The sequence below is a fragment of the Hippocampus bargibanti genome, linkage group LG22 (genome assembly GCF_051943395.1).
Source record: "Hippocampus bargibanti isolate YZ-2025 linkage group LG22, ASM5194339v1, whole genome shotgun sequence".
NCBI classification, from domain to species: domain Eukaryota; kingdom Metazoa; phylum Chordata; class Actinopteri; order Syngnathiformes; family Syngnathidae; genus Hippocampus; species Hippocampus bargibanti.
In genome coordinates, this window is record NC_142755.1 from 5,876,719 (window position 1) to 5,893,492 (window position 16,774).

At 41.0% G+C, this 16,774-nt stretch overlaps 1 protein-coding gene across 2 annotated transcripts in view; it reads right to left on the bottom strand.

Annotated features, from left to right (window-relative positions):
* The window catches only part of ptn (pleiotrophin), a 36,424-nt gene that overhangs the window by 16,394 nt on the left and 3,256 nt on the right, over nucleotides 1–16,774 (bottom strand). The window contains exons 3-5 of one of the 2 annotated variants that reach the window (XM_088988452.1): nucleotides 16,619–16,740; nucleotides 16,408–16,535; nucleotides 15,801–15,891 (exon numbers count right to left, since the gene is read on the bottom strand). The gene's annotated coding sequence lies outside the window, so the exon portion shown is untranslated. Of the gene's footprint in view, nucleotides 1–4,129; nucleotides 4,285–15,800; nucleotides 15,892–16,407; nucleotides 16,536–16,618; nucleotides 16,741–16,774 lie in introns of those variants that run through there. The other variant, XM_088988451.1, reaches the window with a different exon arrangement.

Sequence of the window (16,774 nt, forward strand, 5' to 3'; positions counted from 1 at the left end):
AGCCGCCCCCATTTCAAGCTCACATAACTCCAGACCTATATAATTTAGGAATTAACTTTTTTTCTGTTGAAATAAGAGTCTCATGTTTCTAACGCTGAATTGAATGTGGACATATCTTTGCACATCATCTGGCAGTGAATGAGTTAATGTCATGAGAAGAAATGTGATTCATCTGCTAAATAGCTAAACCAAAGAATAAGAAAACTCCTTCAGTAGAGGTCAAACTTGCATTTCCTTCTCACCATGTAGGCGGAAATCTCCACTCTGGGGGCCATTTAGCATCTCATTACTGTGATGCTTTATAAATCAATATGTACAATACGTATTGTATTGTGTACAGCCGCCCCTATTTCAGCCTCAGATAACTCCAGACTCATGTAATTTAGGAATTAACTCTTTTTTTTCTTGATGAAATAAGAGAGTCTAAGGTTTCTAACGCTGAATTGAATGTTTATGTCATCCTAAAACTCAATATTCTGTGGGTCCTGCAACTTGAGTGAAAACGACATTTTTGCACATTGTATGGCAGTGAATGAGTTAACGGCACAATTAGCGGGAAAAAAGGGGACAGCGTAAAAGACGCATCTGGATCAATGTGACTTTTTCATCCAGTGACCAAAGCGGTGTTTAATGCTGGACATTCTCTCAACGGGAATGATTACAATATCGCTAATAGTGACTGGAAATCCACTTGAGGATACAATTTATGCGAAAGGAAAAGAGAGCGTATTGATTTCAGCGTCTTCACGTGCTAATAGACAATCAGTCGGCCTTTCTTTGCGAAATGATCTGCGCCAAGCATTAAATGCACTAAACGCTAACTGAGATGCTAACTCCTAACCCAAAGCCAACTGGCAGCAGATGATACAGAACAAAGGTTATGAAGACGAGCATATTACAGTGAAACCTGGGTTTACGAACTCCTTGGCTTACGAACTTTTCGGTTTACGAACGTTACATTGATGAAAATTTTAGCTTGGCATACGAACTTTACCTTGGCATACAAACTTTTTTCGTACACGGTGCTCCTTCAATTAGTGATGTGTTGAGCCTGTTCTACTAACAACAAAATAAGCAGCCGACTGTTTTTGTCCTCTATTCCCCGCCCCCAGTCTTCGGTTAAAGCCACATGATTGGTCAAGAACGCAACAGTGAGGGGTGGTTTAAACATTAAAGAGACAGGCAGATGACAGTGACAACGTTTCAACTTTGATAGTTCAAAGGCAAGGTTAAAATATCCCATCAATCAGGCTCCACAAACAACCCGCACAAGCCATCTATTGACTAGATGCAAAAAGCTATCAACCCAGCTAAACAGAACACAATTGATGAGGAACTTGATACAATTATCGCAGAAAAAGCACCTATAAAGTGTTTAATGCTGAGGAAACCGGCCACTCCATTCCATCAAGCCATCAATGACCATCACAAAGGTAAATAAAACGACTTTATTATACAGTATAGTTTATTTTTTTATTATAATACCATAGCACATTTATTATACATAAAATAAAGTATATTTTGTGTAGTTTTAAGGCTTAGAAAATTAGAAAGTAGACAATTACAATTTTGTTTTATGGGGACCTGGGAATGGATTATTCTCATTTTAATGGTTTCCTATGGGAAATGAATTTTTGGGATACACACTTTTCGCCTTACACACTCTGTTTGGGAACCAATTAAGTTCGTAAGCCAAGGTATCACTGTATTTGAGATGGTCTGGGATGGAGGAATGTCTTTGGACATTTGGAAGAAAAAAAAAAAAGCACCCCTACGGACCCTCCCACCCCACCCCCCCAACCCTTCATTCTCCTGCTTTCTATTCTCTGCGCTTCCTCAGAGGGCCCCCTGCTCCCCCGTGGAGGTTCATTCTGCTCATATGAATGGTCGTTGAGATGGACGGGAGGGTCATTGAATGCACCACTCACTGTGAGCATCCTCATAACACCCCCCACACCCCCCTTCCCACTTTCAGACCCCTTTCACGTCACAGACACCCCCGAAGTGGCCTTATTGCTTAAAAGACACTGAAGGAGGATGAGGAGGGTGGGGGAATAAGGCCCTTTTGTGCTCTATAGGCAGTGTCACATGGTCTCAGAACGCTGACATTCCCAAAGGTCTCCTTAAAGGCAGAGTGAGGGGGGGGAGAGGGTTAGAAAACTTGTTTATGAGTTTGTGCCACCCGCCTCACTGCCCACCCGACCTTCAAACTGCATTTCAGTTGCAACTTTCTCAGAAAAACTTCTCAACTCATCCTTCTTTTTTTTATTCTGAGCACCACCTTGGGTTGACGCCTTATTTTGAAGGGGTGGATGGGTCTGTGCCAGGAATGCATATAAGACAGGAGAGTGTTTGCCGAGGAACGCCATGGTAACGGCAGCTGGACGTCGGCGATTACAATACACCCAAGCTAAGGGTTTGTCATTCCGCTCAGGCCTGACCCAAATCGCGGCATCCTGGGAAAAAAAAAAGTGGGCCGCATCAAAGCATCGCAATATTAGACCACAAGTCACTTGAAAAAAAAAACATCTTCCACACAAATGGACAAAATCCGACTTCAACGGACAGTTCGGATTGCGGAAAAAACTAATAGGCACTGCCGTACCCACTCTCGAGGACAAGAGTCAAAACAAGGGTTCGGGAAAAAAATCATACTGTGGACCCTCCGCACCCAGCCCACCACCTTTTCCAGCGGCTACCGATCCATGTGCACCAAATGCAGCAGACATTTAAACAGCGTCTTCCCATTGACTTTCTTAACAGTAACCCAAATATAACTGTATAGTGCCTCTTTGCATTTTTATATGATGATACTAGTGCAGCCTGTTCCAACAGAGACAAATTCCTTGTGTGTCATATAGAATAGACAGAATAGTAGTTCTCATATTTAAAAGTTTCATGCTTACAAGGCCCACAATGGAAGCACAGAAAATCTGGGGTCAATCTGAGGTGAACAGACACACCCTTTTAAACTGTTATCTTCATGTAGGTGATCTTGCATTGGACTAATTTAGATCTTGATAAACTCCTTCACAGGAAGAGGTGATTAGCCAGGTTACAAATCTATCAGTTCACGGAAAGGACAACCACTAAAATGTCTGTGGTCTGTTGGTTTATGGATGTTGGTGCTTGGGACATCCAAATCAAAAAGACTGTGTTACTAATGTATCACTTAAATTTGCATATTACTGTCAATAAATAGCTTGACAGAGGGCTGTAGACGTTGGGTGTCGGTCATGCATGGCTCCCGGCAATAAAATACAATCTTCCTGTGTTTCGAGAACTTTGTTCACAGTGTCCAACCGAACATCTGTGACAGTGTTCTACATACTTGGCCAATAAAGATGATTCTGATTCTGAAAAAAAAAAAAAAATAATAAAAAAAAATACGCAATTCCATGACACTTCTTTCCATTTCATACTACAGTAAAGTCTTGTTATATCGATATAGGTTATATTGATAGTACTGCTTATTACGATACTACAGTAAAGTCTTGTTATATCGATATTCAAGGGAGTCCGAAAAAATATCGATATAACCGGGACTATCGATATATCCGATATCGATATAACGAGACTTTACTGTATTTCTATGAACGCAAGGAGAAAATTTACATGCCGCAGGATCGGATATATCGATAGTCTGGTTATATCGATATTTTTTACGACTCCCGAGAATATCGATATAACGAGACTTTACTGTATCTAGTATCAAAATTTGTCGGATTGTGTAGCACTTTTCCCTTTCGCACCATTTTGCCTCTGATAGGCCTCAATGCTACTTCGCAGACATAGAATAGCAACACGTGGAAAAGCTAGCCATGAAAAGCACATCCACTTAACACCATCGCACCTATCATTAAAATTCAAAGCCTGTTTCATGTCAATACTGTTCACTGCGAGACTAATAAAGTCAAATCCAATCCAAACGTCACAATGACCCCACTAAAAACATTAGCCAAAACCCTTCTGGTTTTTCAGTGCTTCCATCATTCCAACATGACAAAAACAATCAACGTTTTTTTTTTTTTTCAGTTTAATCCCAAACTTCAACCGCCGCTTCGGAGAGGCCCCCCGACTACGCCGGAAGTTAGCGAGTCGGGCCTTTTCAAAGCAAAGACGCACTTACGTGATTCCCGAGGTCTGCTTGTTGTGTGTCGGGAGAAAAAAAAAGTCCTGTTCAAGTCCTCTAAGCTCTTTTCATCGGAATCCTGTCCTGTTTTGCCCTGCCTGCCTCACCACCAACGCCTTCTTTCTCTTTGTGGGCTGAGCATAGCATGCGTGTGTATGGGGGGGGGGGGGGGGGGTGCTAGGGGTGGGTCAGTGATGGTTGGAAAAGCATGGGGGGGTTTATTGACTCGTGGTCAGGAACTCATTACCCCCCAAGGTCAATCCAGGGACGCCCCGCCTAGAAGGAGATGGTAGATGGAGGTCGAGACCTCGGCATGTCTGCAGGAGATTTGAACGAGGAAGCTTAACAAAAGGAAAGCGAAAGAAGAAGGGCAAGTTTTTGCTTGCGGGATGTTATATAAAGTACGAGAACGATCCATGGAAAAAAAAAGTTGGATCAATGCAAAATCGACTGGACTCGGGATCGCGCCATGGGGTACTCCCTTTCTCACTTGATTCCATTGGGACTATTTGGATTGTGATGTAATTCTTGATGTCGCTATCGCCCGAAAGAAAAAAAAAATGTGAGAATGATTTCCAAACAAACGAGCTCGATAATCAACCTATTCCAGACTAGACGCGGCTTGGAATTGAAGCGGATTTACGTGGGGCAGGAGATGTGAGACAATCTCTTCGTCAATGGATGATGCTACAGCTTCGTGTTTGCGTTCGACATTTAGCTTGTAGTCGACGTGCCCATTCCACCACAACCTCCCTGATCCACTGGTGAAAAGGACGCTTTGATACTCTCCTCTTTCATCTAGAAAGAAGAAAAATCTAGAAAAATATCTATCTAGAAAAATCCATCTAATAATAAAAAATAATAATACTAAATAATAATAATACTAAAAAAATAATACTAATACTAATATTAATACCAATACTAATAATAATAATAATACAATAATACGCCTTTCAAAACTCTCAAGGACACTATACAGGCACAGGATAATAACAACTTTTTTTTTCTGCGGGTGAGCAGCGGCAGCCAGACGCGCCAGCGTTCACTCAACCCGGAAATGTACACCACTAACTCAAATATAAAATGGTCATTGAAAAAAAAATAATTCCAAACAATTATCTAGTGCCGTACTGATGAGATCACAGAGTAATTAGTAGAGGTTAGTAGTAACCCCACTTTCTAACATGTAACACCACAAAATTGGCAAAAATGTGATTATCTGTTATCTTTTTTTTTTTCTTCTTTCAAGATGGCCCCGCCACAGTGGCTGCATTTCCAGCAGCACATGTATGTTGTTTTTCTACTTCTTTCTTTCCTTTCATAACTTTGCTGCTGTGAAATGTAATTTTTTTCCCCACTGCGATACTAATAAAGGTAAATGCAATCCAATCCAAATTGAACAGGAAGTACAAATAATAAAGAGTATCAGATTGTCGTAAGCGGACTGGACTGATGGCGATCACAATTAGAGCTAAACTACCCCTCGCTCCCTCCGCCGATAAGAATCTCGAGCATTCCACCCCGTCTCATATTCAAGTCATTAATAATCCATCTCATCCATTTGCGACCTCGGAATGCCACCCTCTTTCCTCCCACGAGGACTCCTTTCCTAGCGCGGGATACGCTTCACGAGTAGCCTGATATCATTTCCCTCCAATTTGATTAAAGGAGATGAATTGATGGCACAGTGTCAATGCATATATGGAACGGCCGCGGCTTGGAATTGAAGCGGATTTACGTGGGACAGAAGATGTCTTTTGGTCAATGGATGCGACATCTTCGTGTTTGCTTTTGACATTTAGCTTGTAGCAGGCGTGCTCATTTCCACCATAACATCCCCGATCCACTAGTGAAAAGGACGCGTAGATTGTCTTCCCTTTTATCTAGAACTGCTTCATGCAACAAAGAGGGTGCAGAAATTGCTTAAGATTGAATGAATGTCCGTGTCTTTGTGTTGTCATATTTCTTATTCACTTGTTTTTGTCCTTTTGACTTCAAGATGGCGACTGATAGTGGATTCCTTTCCAGCAGCTCCTGTATTTCGTTTTTCTACTTCTTTCTTTCCTTTCCTCTTCCTTTCATAACTTTGCTGCTGTGAAATGTCAATGCCTCCACTGCGAGACTAATAAAATGTTCAATATTTTGTGGGTCCTGGAATTTTTTGTGAAAATGGCAAAAACCCTGGCACTGGAGTGGACATATTTTTGCACATTGTCTGGCAGTGAATGAGTAAAAAAACATTATTCAAAAATGGCAGTTCCCACTAAAAATATGTTATATGTGGAACTGTCGCGGCTTGGAATTGAAGCGGATTTACGTGCGACAGAAGATGTGAGATAATATCTTTTTGTCAATGGATGCTACGGCGCTGTGTTTGCTTTCGACATTTAGCTTGTAGCAGATGTGCACATTTACACCATGATGTTCCCGATCCACTGGTGAAAAGGATCTCCTCTCTTCTTTCATCTAGAACTGCTTCATGCAACACAGAGGGTGCAGAAAGTGCCTAAGATTGAATGACTGTGTATTTGTGTTGTCATATTATTTGTTATTTAGGTTTTTTTTTTGTTCTTTTAACTTCAAGATGGCTCCGCGAGCGTGGCTGCCTTTACAGCACATCCTGTATTTCATTTTTTCTACTTCTTTCTGTCCTTCCGTTCCTTATTTTACTGCTCACTTGTATTCATGAACCTCTCAGCTTGATAATATTTAAACGTCTGCGCTCCAGCTAATAAAAGTTTGAGATTTTTTTTTATAATTCCCAGAGCACATTTCCTGCCAGACTTTAATTGTTTTATTTATTTCTTTATTTTCCCAGCCGATCCACACAACAAAACCGCCACGGTGAGCGCGCCCAAGTGCTCATTAGTCGCGGCGGCCCGTTCGGAGCATCGGCAGTTAACATGGCCGCGATCGATCGATTAACCAATAATCGTGCCGGCGTTCGCAAGGAAAGTGATTTATGGGTCGGACGCCGGAATGTGACATGGACGCCATTGAACCCCACGATGCACTGCAGGGCAATGGTGGCCGAGGATTGCGGGTCGCGCAGGAAGTGAAACCCGACTAATGCAATTCAGATGCCCCCACTGTGTCCGTTTTCCTGTTCTAGGACTCGATTTAGGATTGAAGAAGCCAAAAACATTCTGACACGAGCCGTCGAGCATGACAGACAAAAAGTAAAAAAAAAAAAAACAGCACAGCACTCATAACAGCACTCATCCCAATTTGTCTCATGGGCGACAACACAGCTCACCGCTCACCGTTTATTCCGCCCCTGAAAAACTCATTAATCTCTAATAATGACTTCTTTCTATCTTCCCGCTATAGCCCGCAAGTCTTATCGGTAATGGCTTTTCAATCTGAAACAAAGAAAATGTCTCTTCTTTAAAGGGAAAAAAAAAAGATTGGATTGGACATTTTGTTACCTTATTTTGCGCACTTAACTTGAACTGAGATGGCACGTTTGAACAACAAAGTCAATTGGTTCATTGAAAGGAAGGGAAATGACAAAGTTTAGAGTGGAAGTGGAGACATAGTCCATATATTTTTGCGGTGATTATGTCATTTTTTTGGTTTGGAGTCAAGTTTAGCAAAAGGTGGGTTAAAAAAAAATGTTCATAAATATCTGTGTAAGCTCTCAGTCATACAGGTGTAGGTCCATTGATGAAAAGCTTTCTTCAGTGGCCATCTGTACTTCTTAAAAGGTGTCGGAGCTCCTCATCCGAAAAGCTTCGTCAGCGAACAAAAATAGTGCTGGAAACTCTGGCCCAATATAATGACCAGAGGTGGCGGTGCCAGACATCTGCCTTGATAGGTCCCTGCTCTCAGGTTGGGGGAGGCAGTAAACTACTCCCTGAAGCTAATCTGATTACTTCTTTTGGTCTGTCTGAATACCACTAATGTTCTATGCCTGACTCTGATTGCCCCTCTGCTTTGATCAGCAGAGTTCTGGTGAGCAGAGCAGAGATCTGGCACTGCCACCTCTGGACAGTAGCGATATATATAGGGCCAGAACTACCACAACAATTATAGTTCGCTGACGAAGCTTTTCGGATGAGGAGCGAAACGTCCGACACCTTAGAATGAAGAAGATGACGGCTGAAGAAACCTATTCATCGATGTCCATATAAGTGTTAGCTATACATTCCTAAATGAAAATGTCTCCAAAATTAATATATATATATATATATATATATATATATATATATACAGATGCCTCCCTACTTATGAACATTCAAGTTACGAACAACAGTACATACGAACATTTTTGTAGTCACATATGTAGTATTCTCTCCAGTTGTACATGAACAAATCTTTATAGAGCATCTATTTTATTAACATTTTCAGTACAAACCAATACATGTTACTTAGACACGCCTTCAACAAACCTTAAACATACATTCCATACAAAATATTGCACCAAAGCAACTTACGAACAAATTCACCTTACGACTGACCGTTCGAAACGTATCTTGTTTGTAAATTGGGAAGCATCTGTTATTACACATTGCATTACAGACACTCACCTACTTACGAACATTCGAGTTACGAACAACGGTACATGCGAACATTTTGGTAGTAACATATGTAATATTCTCACCAGTTGAACACGTACATATCTTAATAGAGCATATACGTTTATTTTTTTCAGTACAAACCAATATAGGTTACTTTTACACGGCTTAAAAATGCTTATGTAAACCTTAAACATACTTAGATAAGCCTTAAACATAAATCCCATACAAAATATAGCACTGAAGCAACTTACAAACATATTCACCTTACGTACGACCATTCGGAACGCATCTCGTTCGTAAATTGGAGAGCGTCTGTACTGTATTTTCCGATATATAAGGCACACCCAAAAGCCTTGATTTTCTTCCAAAGATGACCCTTGCGCCTTATACATAGGTGCGCCTTATATGTGACACAACTGTCAGCAGCCACCAACTCCATGTTCCCCTGTAGACGAAGTAGTATGTAACCCCGCCTCTACTGTAGCGCCTTAAGATGTGGTGTGCCTTATATTTGGAAAACTGTTTTCATTCATTGAAGGTGCGCCTTATATATGGGAAAAGTTTGAGAATACAGTGAGACCTCAATTTACAAACACCTTATCTTACAAACTTCATCTTACACACTTCAAATTTCTGAAAATTAAACCTTATAATAAGCACTATTTTCATAATACACACCCACCACGGCTGGCAGATAGATCTTCGGTGGAAGCACACGACCGAACAGCACCAGAGGTTAAGTTACCAACAGTCCTTATGGAAGGTGACTGTCTTTCCATAAGCCATCAACGACCATCAAAAAGGTCAATACAACTTTATTTTACAACACAGTTTATTTCTTTAATTACAGTCCTCGTGTAATGCGCCTCTCTTTCCAAACAGCAATTCCCTTTGACCTTCGACCTCCAACGCCATTCCATCAAGCCATAAATGACCATCACAAATGTAAATAAAGTGACTTTATGATACAATGCAGTGTATTTATTTCATTACAATACACTAGCACATTTATTATACATAGAATAAGGTGTTGTAGTGTGTAGTTTTAAGGCTTATTTAGTTGAAAAGTATATTTTATGGAAACCCCGGAACGGATTATTCCCATTTTAATGGTTTCCTATGTGAATTTTTTTTTGAGATACACACTTTTCACCTTACACACTCTGTCTGGGAACCAATTAAGTTCGTAAGTTGAGGTCTCACTGTACTACATTCATTGGGGGTGTGCCTTATACATCAGAAAATACAGTATATTATTATTTCGAAATAAAACAAAAGCTAAGCTAAGCTGACGGCAATTGTTTGAGTCTGCCGCAGTCGGCTATTTGTTTAGTGGCAACCTCCAATTTGTGGCAACCTCCAACCTGTAGCGCTTCAATGAACCCCCCCCCAGTCAATCCCCCTACGCCCCGAATGGAACTCCCCTTTGTCTGTCTCCGACAGGCCGTGACTTTCCCGATCGATGCCTGCTTCAATTATCAACGAGCGCCTCACCGACGACTACCGGAGAGGAAAGCCGGGCAGATTGTGAAATAGTTGCGCGTGACAGCGACGGAATGCAAACGTGATGGATTTGTGGCTACACCCCCCCCCCCCTTTTTTAAATCCACCTCCCCTCAGATGAGCGTGAATGTATTCCGCAATGGTTTCTGCGTCAGACAAGCGGGCAGCGGTGCTGCCCTTTGCTCGCCTTTCCTGGCAGGCGGTCACGCAAATAAAAGCCCACCTGACAACACAGCTGGGACCATCTGGGATCGGGATGTACTCAAAGCCAGCGCGCCAACAACAGCAACAACAACAACAGTAGGGGGGTTTGGGGGAGGGGTCTAGCAAGAGTGACCACCGGCGTGGAGATGAAGCAAATATTTGGGAAAATGGCCACGATCGTTCGGAGCAAAAAAAAAAGCGTTTGTTGCACCCACATGTTAAGTTTATTTAACTTTGGTATTATTTTTGGTATATATGATAGCTGTCCATGTTAAGTGCTTTGTTACAGTTTCAGCTGTTGTTGAAGCACTATTTAAATCAATATGTACAGACGCTCCCAAATTACATACAAGATACGTTCCAAACGGTCGTTCGTAAGGTGAATTCGTTTGTAAGTTGATTGAGTGCTATATTTTGAATGGAATGCACTGTATGTTTAAGGCTTATATAAATATGTTTATCATTGGCACCGACCTGCCCACTCTCTAGGGCGCGGAAAATCCTACTGGACCTTCCGCACCCTGCCAACCACCTTTTCCAGCTACTCCACTCAGGCAGGCGCTACCGATCCATGCGCACCAAATCCAGCAGACATTTAAACAGCTTCTTCCCCCAAGCCATTAAATCTTTGAACAGTAGCTCAAATGGAACTGTATAGTGCCTCTTTGCAATTTTTTGATGATGATACTAGTGCAGCGTGTTCGACCAGAAACAAATTCCTTATGTGTTCTACATACTTGGTAATAAAAATGATTCTGATTCAAGGTTTATATAAGTATGATTAAGGCTTGTATAAGTAACATGTATTGGTTTGTACTGAAAAAAAAAACAAATATTTAATCAAATATATGCTCGATAAAGATATGTACAAGTACAACTGGAGAGAATACTACATATGTTACGACCAAAATGTTCGTGTGTACTGTTGTTTGCAACTTGAATGTTTGTAAGAAGGGGAGAGTCTATAATGCAATCCATAACTACAGACACTCCCAAATTTGCGAACAAGATACATTCCGAAAGGTCGTTCGTAAGGTGAATTTGTTCGTAAGTTGCTTCAGTGCTATATTTTGTATGGAATATATGTTTAAGGCTTATATAAGTATGTTTAAGGTTTATATACATATGTTTGAGGCTTGTAAAAGTCACCTATATTGGTTTGTACTGAAAAATAAATATTTGGATCCAAGCAAGAGTGATGCTACAGGGAGAAGAGATAAAGAAGGTGGCGGATTTTAAGTACTTGGGGTAAACTGTCCAGAGCAATGGAGAGTGTGGAAAAGAGGTGAAGAAGCGTGTCCAGGCAGGCTGGAGCGGCTGGAGAAAAATGTCAGGTGTCATGTGTGATAGAAGGGTTTCAGCTAGGATGAAAGGAAAAGTGTATAAAACCGTGGTGAGACCAGCCATGATGTTTGGACTGGAGACAGTGCCACTGAAGAAGACAGGGAGCAGAGCTGGAGGTAGCAGAGCTGAAGATGTTGAGGTTTTCTTTGGTAGTGACCAGGTTGGATAGGATCAGGAATGAGTACAATAGAGGGACAACTCATATTAGAGGCTTTGGTGAGAGAGTCAGAGAGGACAGACTGAGATGGTTTGGACATGTCCAGAGGAGAGAGAGTGACTATATAGGGACAATGATGCTGAGTCTTGAACTGCCAGGCAGGAGACCGAGAGGAAGACCAAAGAGGAGGTTTATGGATGTGGTCAAAGAGGACATGAAGGTAGCTGGTGTGAGGGAAGAGGATGCACAAAACCGGGATAGATGGAGGACATTGATTCGCTGTGGCGATCCCTGAAAGGAAAAGCCGAAAGGAAAAGAAGAAGAAGACTGAAAAATAAATATTTAATCAAATATATGCTCGACAAAGATATGTACATGTAGAGCTGGAGAGAATACTCAAATGTCGTAACTCAAATGTTCGTAAGTAGGGGAGTGTATGTCATGCAATCCGTAACTGCAGACAATCCCCAATTTACAAACAAGATACATTTTGAACGGTCGTTCGTAAGGTGAATTTGTGTGTAAGTTGCTTCAGGGCTATATTTTGTATGGAATGTATCTAGAAGTCTTATATAATTATGTTTAGGGCTTGTCTAAGTAACATGTATTGGTTTGTACTGAAAATTTTAATAACATAGATGCTCTACAAAGATATGTACATGTACAGCTGGAGCGAATACTACATATGTTACTATCAAAATGTTCATATGTCCCGTTGTTCGTAACTCAAGTGTTTGTAAGTAGGGGAGTGTCTGTAATCCAACCTGTAACTACAGACACTCCCCAATTTACAAACAGGATAAGTTCTGAACAGTTGCTTGGAAGGTGAATTAGTTCGTAAGTTGCTTCAGTGCTACATTTTGTATGGAATGCATGTTTGAGGCTGACATAAGTACAGTAAAGTCTCGTTATATCGATATTCAAGGGAGTCCGAAAAAATATCGAAGTAACCGGGACTATCGATATATCCGACCCTGTTTGCATGTAATTTTCCCCGTACGTGCATAGAAATAGTATCGATATAACCGGGACTATCGATATATCCGATATCGATATAACGAGACTTTACTGTATATTTAAGGCTTATATAAGTATGATTAAGGCTTGTCTAAGTAACATGTATTGGTTTGTACTGAAAATTTTAATAACATAGATGCTCTACAAAGATATGTACATGTACAGCTGGAGAGAATATGACATGTTCCGACAAAAATGTTCATATGTACCGTTGTTCGTAACTCGAATGTTCGTAAGTAGGGGAGCATCTGTATTGTATTGCGTTTGGACCACTTGATTTGGAGCGACTGGGAGTTTCGTGCCAAACGTAAAAGTGAACCGAATTTTAAGAGTTCAAGCTGTGGTCAAATTGTTGATCCGTTAGCTGCGTTGTTTTTTTTTTTTTTTTTTTTTTTTGCCTTCAAGGTCGACCCTCGGCGAACAACTATTGACTATAACGCCCGATTTGTTTTCTCACCGCCATCCGTCTAAACGTCAGCTGGCCATTCCGAGCAATACGTGCCCACTTTTTTTTTTCACGCCTCCCTCACCCGTACCCGCCTGTGGTGTGCAAGCTGTGGCCGCACGTGGCGTCAATGGGGTCGATGTGACACAGTTCCGGCGTGTGAAAGTGCCACCGGCGTCGATGTGATGACCTTCAAGTGTGCTGTAAAACGCAACTCAAATGACACAAGCTCAGAGTTGGAAACAAAACTGACTTGCATCTTTTGTTGGTTTTGTAACGCATTGTGTCGCTAAGTATGCTAGCATCGCATATAAACAAATAAATAAATAAATAAATAAAAAAAATAAATGAAGTTTGGTTGGTATTTTGGGGAGCTCTGGATGGGAATGAAAGGCGAGGAAGGAAAAGAGAGGTGGAGAGAAAATAAAAATGAAATGATCCAGAGTGCAGCAGCTGTGTTGTGGATAGTTGTCAGGCATGCTCAGCTATTTTTTTTTTTCCAAACGCGGCGTGTGTGCCCGGAACAGAGAATATTTTAAAATAGCTTGCATTGTTTTTTTTTTTTCACCTTATTATTAATTATTTAGAATAAAAGTCTTTCACGCTTATGATTCATTATCATCGGTATTCTATTTAGACAAGAGTACATTATCTATTCAAACAATCACGCATATACCGTAAATGTGCATATATGATACAATACAATTAATGCTAATTTATATAGCGCTTTAACTGCGCATATGTAATACAATACAGGCTAGCTAGATTTCTATCTATTTGAGTTACTTCTGGGTTGAGTGAAGGCTGGCGCGTGTGGCTGCCGCTGCTCACCCACAGAAAAACTTATCCTGTGACTGTAAAGTGACCTTGAGAGTCGCTTAGAAATGAAATGTATATTATTATTATTATTATTATTATTATACATGCTAATTTATATAGCGCTTTCACAACACCAGCAGCTGTAACAAAGTGCTTCACATAATAAAGCCAGTTTAGCTTCATGCTAAGAAACCATGCAAAATACAAATGGTGGAGCAGCACATAGCGCCAGACAACATAAACGATACATATTTTTATTCATTGTCAAAAAAAATGACTCACAAAACTTCCTCTACATTCCCGTCGTCTTTGACAAGGGAAAAACAAAAGCTGGAGTGCAGGAGGGGGACCCCCACTAGCCCCCCCACCGAGCCCTGAGCTCTCATGTCTCACTGCGGGCGTCGATTAAAATTACATCGCCACAGCGGCACATTCAATATTCAGCCCAATATGAATGATCTATTATACATGACCGAGGCACAATGTTGCCGGCGTGGCGCCGTGACGAGCGTAACGCTTGCTCGGCGCCCCCCCCGCTTCTCTGTTTCGATATTGGGACGCCTAGTGTGCATAATAAGGCTGCTGTGGGGCGCATCAGTGCACCGGCGTGAGATAATAGCACTCTTTTTTGTTATTGTCACAGACCTATTCATTTGCTATCCATTAGGTGGAAGTGACAAGCAGACATGACGAGTCGAAGGATAGTGCATCGAGTTCACTCGCAAACATAGCTGATATCGAGCTGTCACCAAAAAGAGCATCTGTGGGCGCACACAAAGAAAGGAAAGGTCCCGAATGGCTGCGATGTGGGCGACATTCTTCGGCAGACATGAATAGTCGATGGAAATCCACTAAGTATGTGAAAATCATCAAAAGACCTGACGAGTTGATATAAATGCATCATTCTGGCTAACTATCGCAATCAAAAACACTTCAAGACGATGGACGGACTGAAATGCGCAAGTAGGCATTACTCGTTGATGGAAATCCATCTCAAAATGGAACACTTTAGACATTACAAGTCGATAAGAGAGACAAATTGCGAGAAATCTATCATGTGAAACCAACAATCAGATATAACTAGTCAGAGGAAATGTATTACATGGGAATGGAGAAGAGGTGGCGTGGATAAAAATCTTACAGGGCCTCACAACATCAATATGCATCACATGACTCAGTAATCTTTAATACACAATATACGCCGATCAATATGCATCACGTTACACACGCTCTTGAAAACACGACATTTGTACCATTTGCTTTGCACTGTGATAGACTATTGACTTTTTGCCGCATACTTGCAAATGGATTTTTTTGAACAAGTTTTTATTTCAAAGTACAATTGGAATTTTGGGTAAGTCCCGCAGAAGTGGAAGACTACTTACTACTTTTTGACTACTAGAAGTCATTAAAAAAATAAGTTATATTTGTATTCATTTATTTCCTAATCTGATGAATGAATTGTATTTGACAGGCAGCCTAACCCATGTTTCGCTCATGTTCCCTTCAAGTACCCTCGGCGTAAAAACCGCTCTGATTTGGTTTGGTTATTTCACGTGCCATAATTAAAGGATTAATATTCCAAAACACAAACACTTATGGTGTGACTACTTTTTAGCACAATTGCATTTACATCTTAGAACAAAAAAGGGTACTTACCCTTTTTTTTTCACTCCACACAGTCATATCATGGAAGTTCATCACGTCCACAAACTTGTACAGGGAAAAACCGGTGTCCTTGAAGAATCCACTGTATGAATAAAGAAATGTAGTCAACGGAAGACATTGGTAGATATATGTTTAAAAACTGACGGCTACCTTCTTCCTGCCTTCTGTGGCCAAACAACTTGGAGCTTTCTTGGCTACTGTACAAGAGTTATTTTGAATAATATGATTGCCATGAGTGAATGAAGCGTTATGCATGTTTATAGTTTAGAAACGAATTCACGGTCTGTCACGGAACAAAATACTATTTTCGTGTACTATTGTATTGTACTTGGCTTCATCAAGTCCGATTTTGCAGCACAAGTAAAAAGACATGAACAGAATCTTTTGAGATACTTTAGCGCCACCTGGTGCACGTAAACAGCAATATACATTGACTTAATGATGGTAATAATAATACATTTCGTTTATAAGCGCCTTTTAAAACTCTCAATGTCACTTTACAGTCACATGATAAATTCTTCTGTGGGGGACCAGCGTTTACTCAACCCGGAACTAACTCAATTAGATAGAAAGCTAGCTAGCTAATTGGCTATCGTACCTTTTTGATGGTCCTGGTTGCAGCTTTTCAGGTGCTCCAAACGAACTATGACGCTCACTCGGCTTGTTTTTGTTTTATACGTCACCATATTGTTCCTGCGGCTCTAGTCAAACAAGAGGCTGTCGTAACTGCAGAGGAAATGGAAAGAGGAATGAGGCTATCGAGAGTAATTACATCAAATTGTCAGGTGTATTGACCCTCTCAATCTCACCCAAAAGCTTCCGCTTCCGGGTACTCCTTCTTCCCCAGGTGATACAAAGCACACGTGAGATTACAATAGGTGAACACTGACATCTAGTGGTAAGAAGTCGCAGCGACAGGAAGCTTCACAACCTTTCACAACAAAAGGATATAAACATTTGAGATG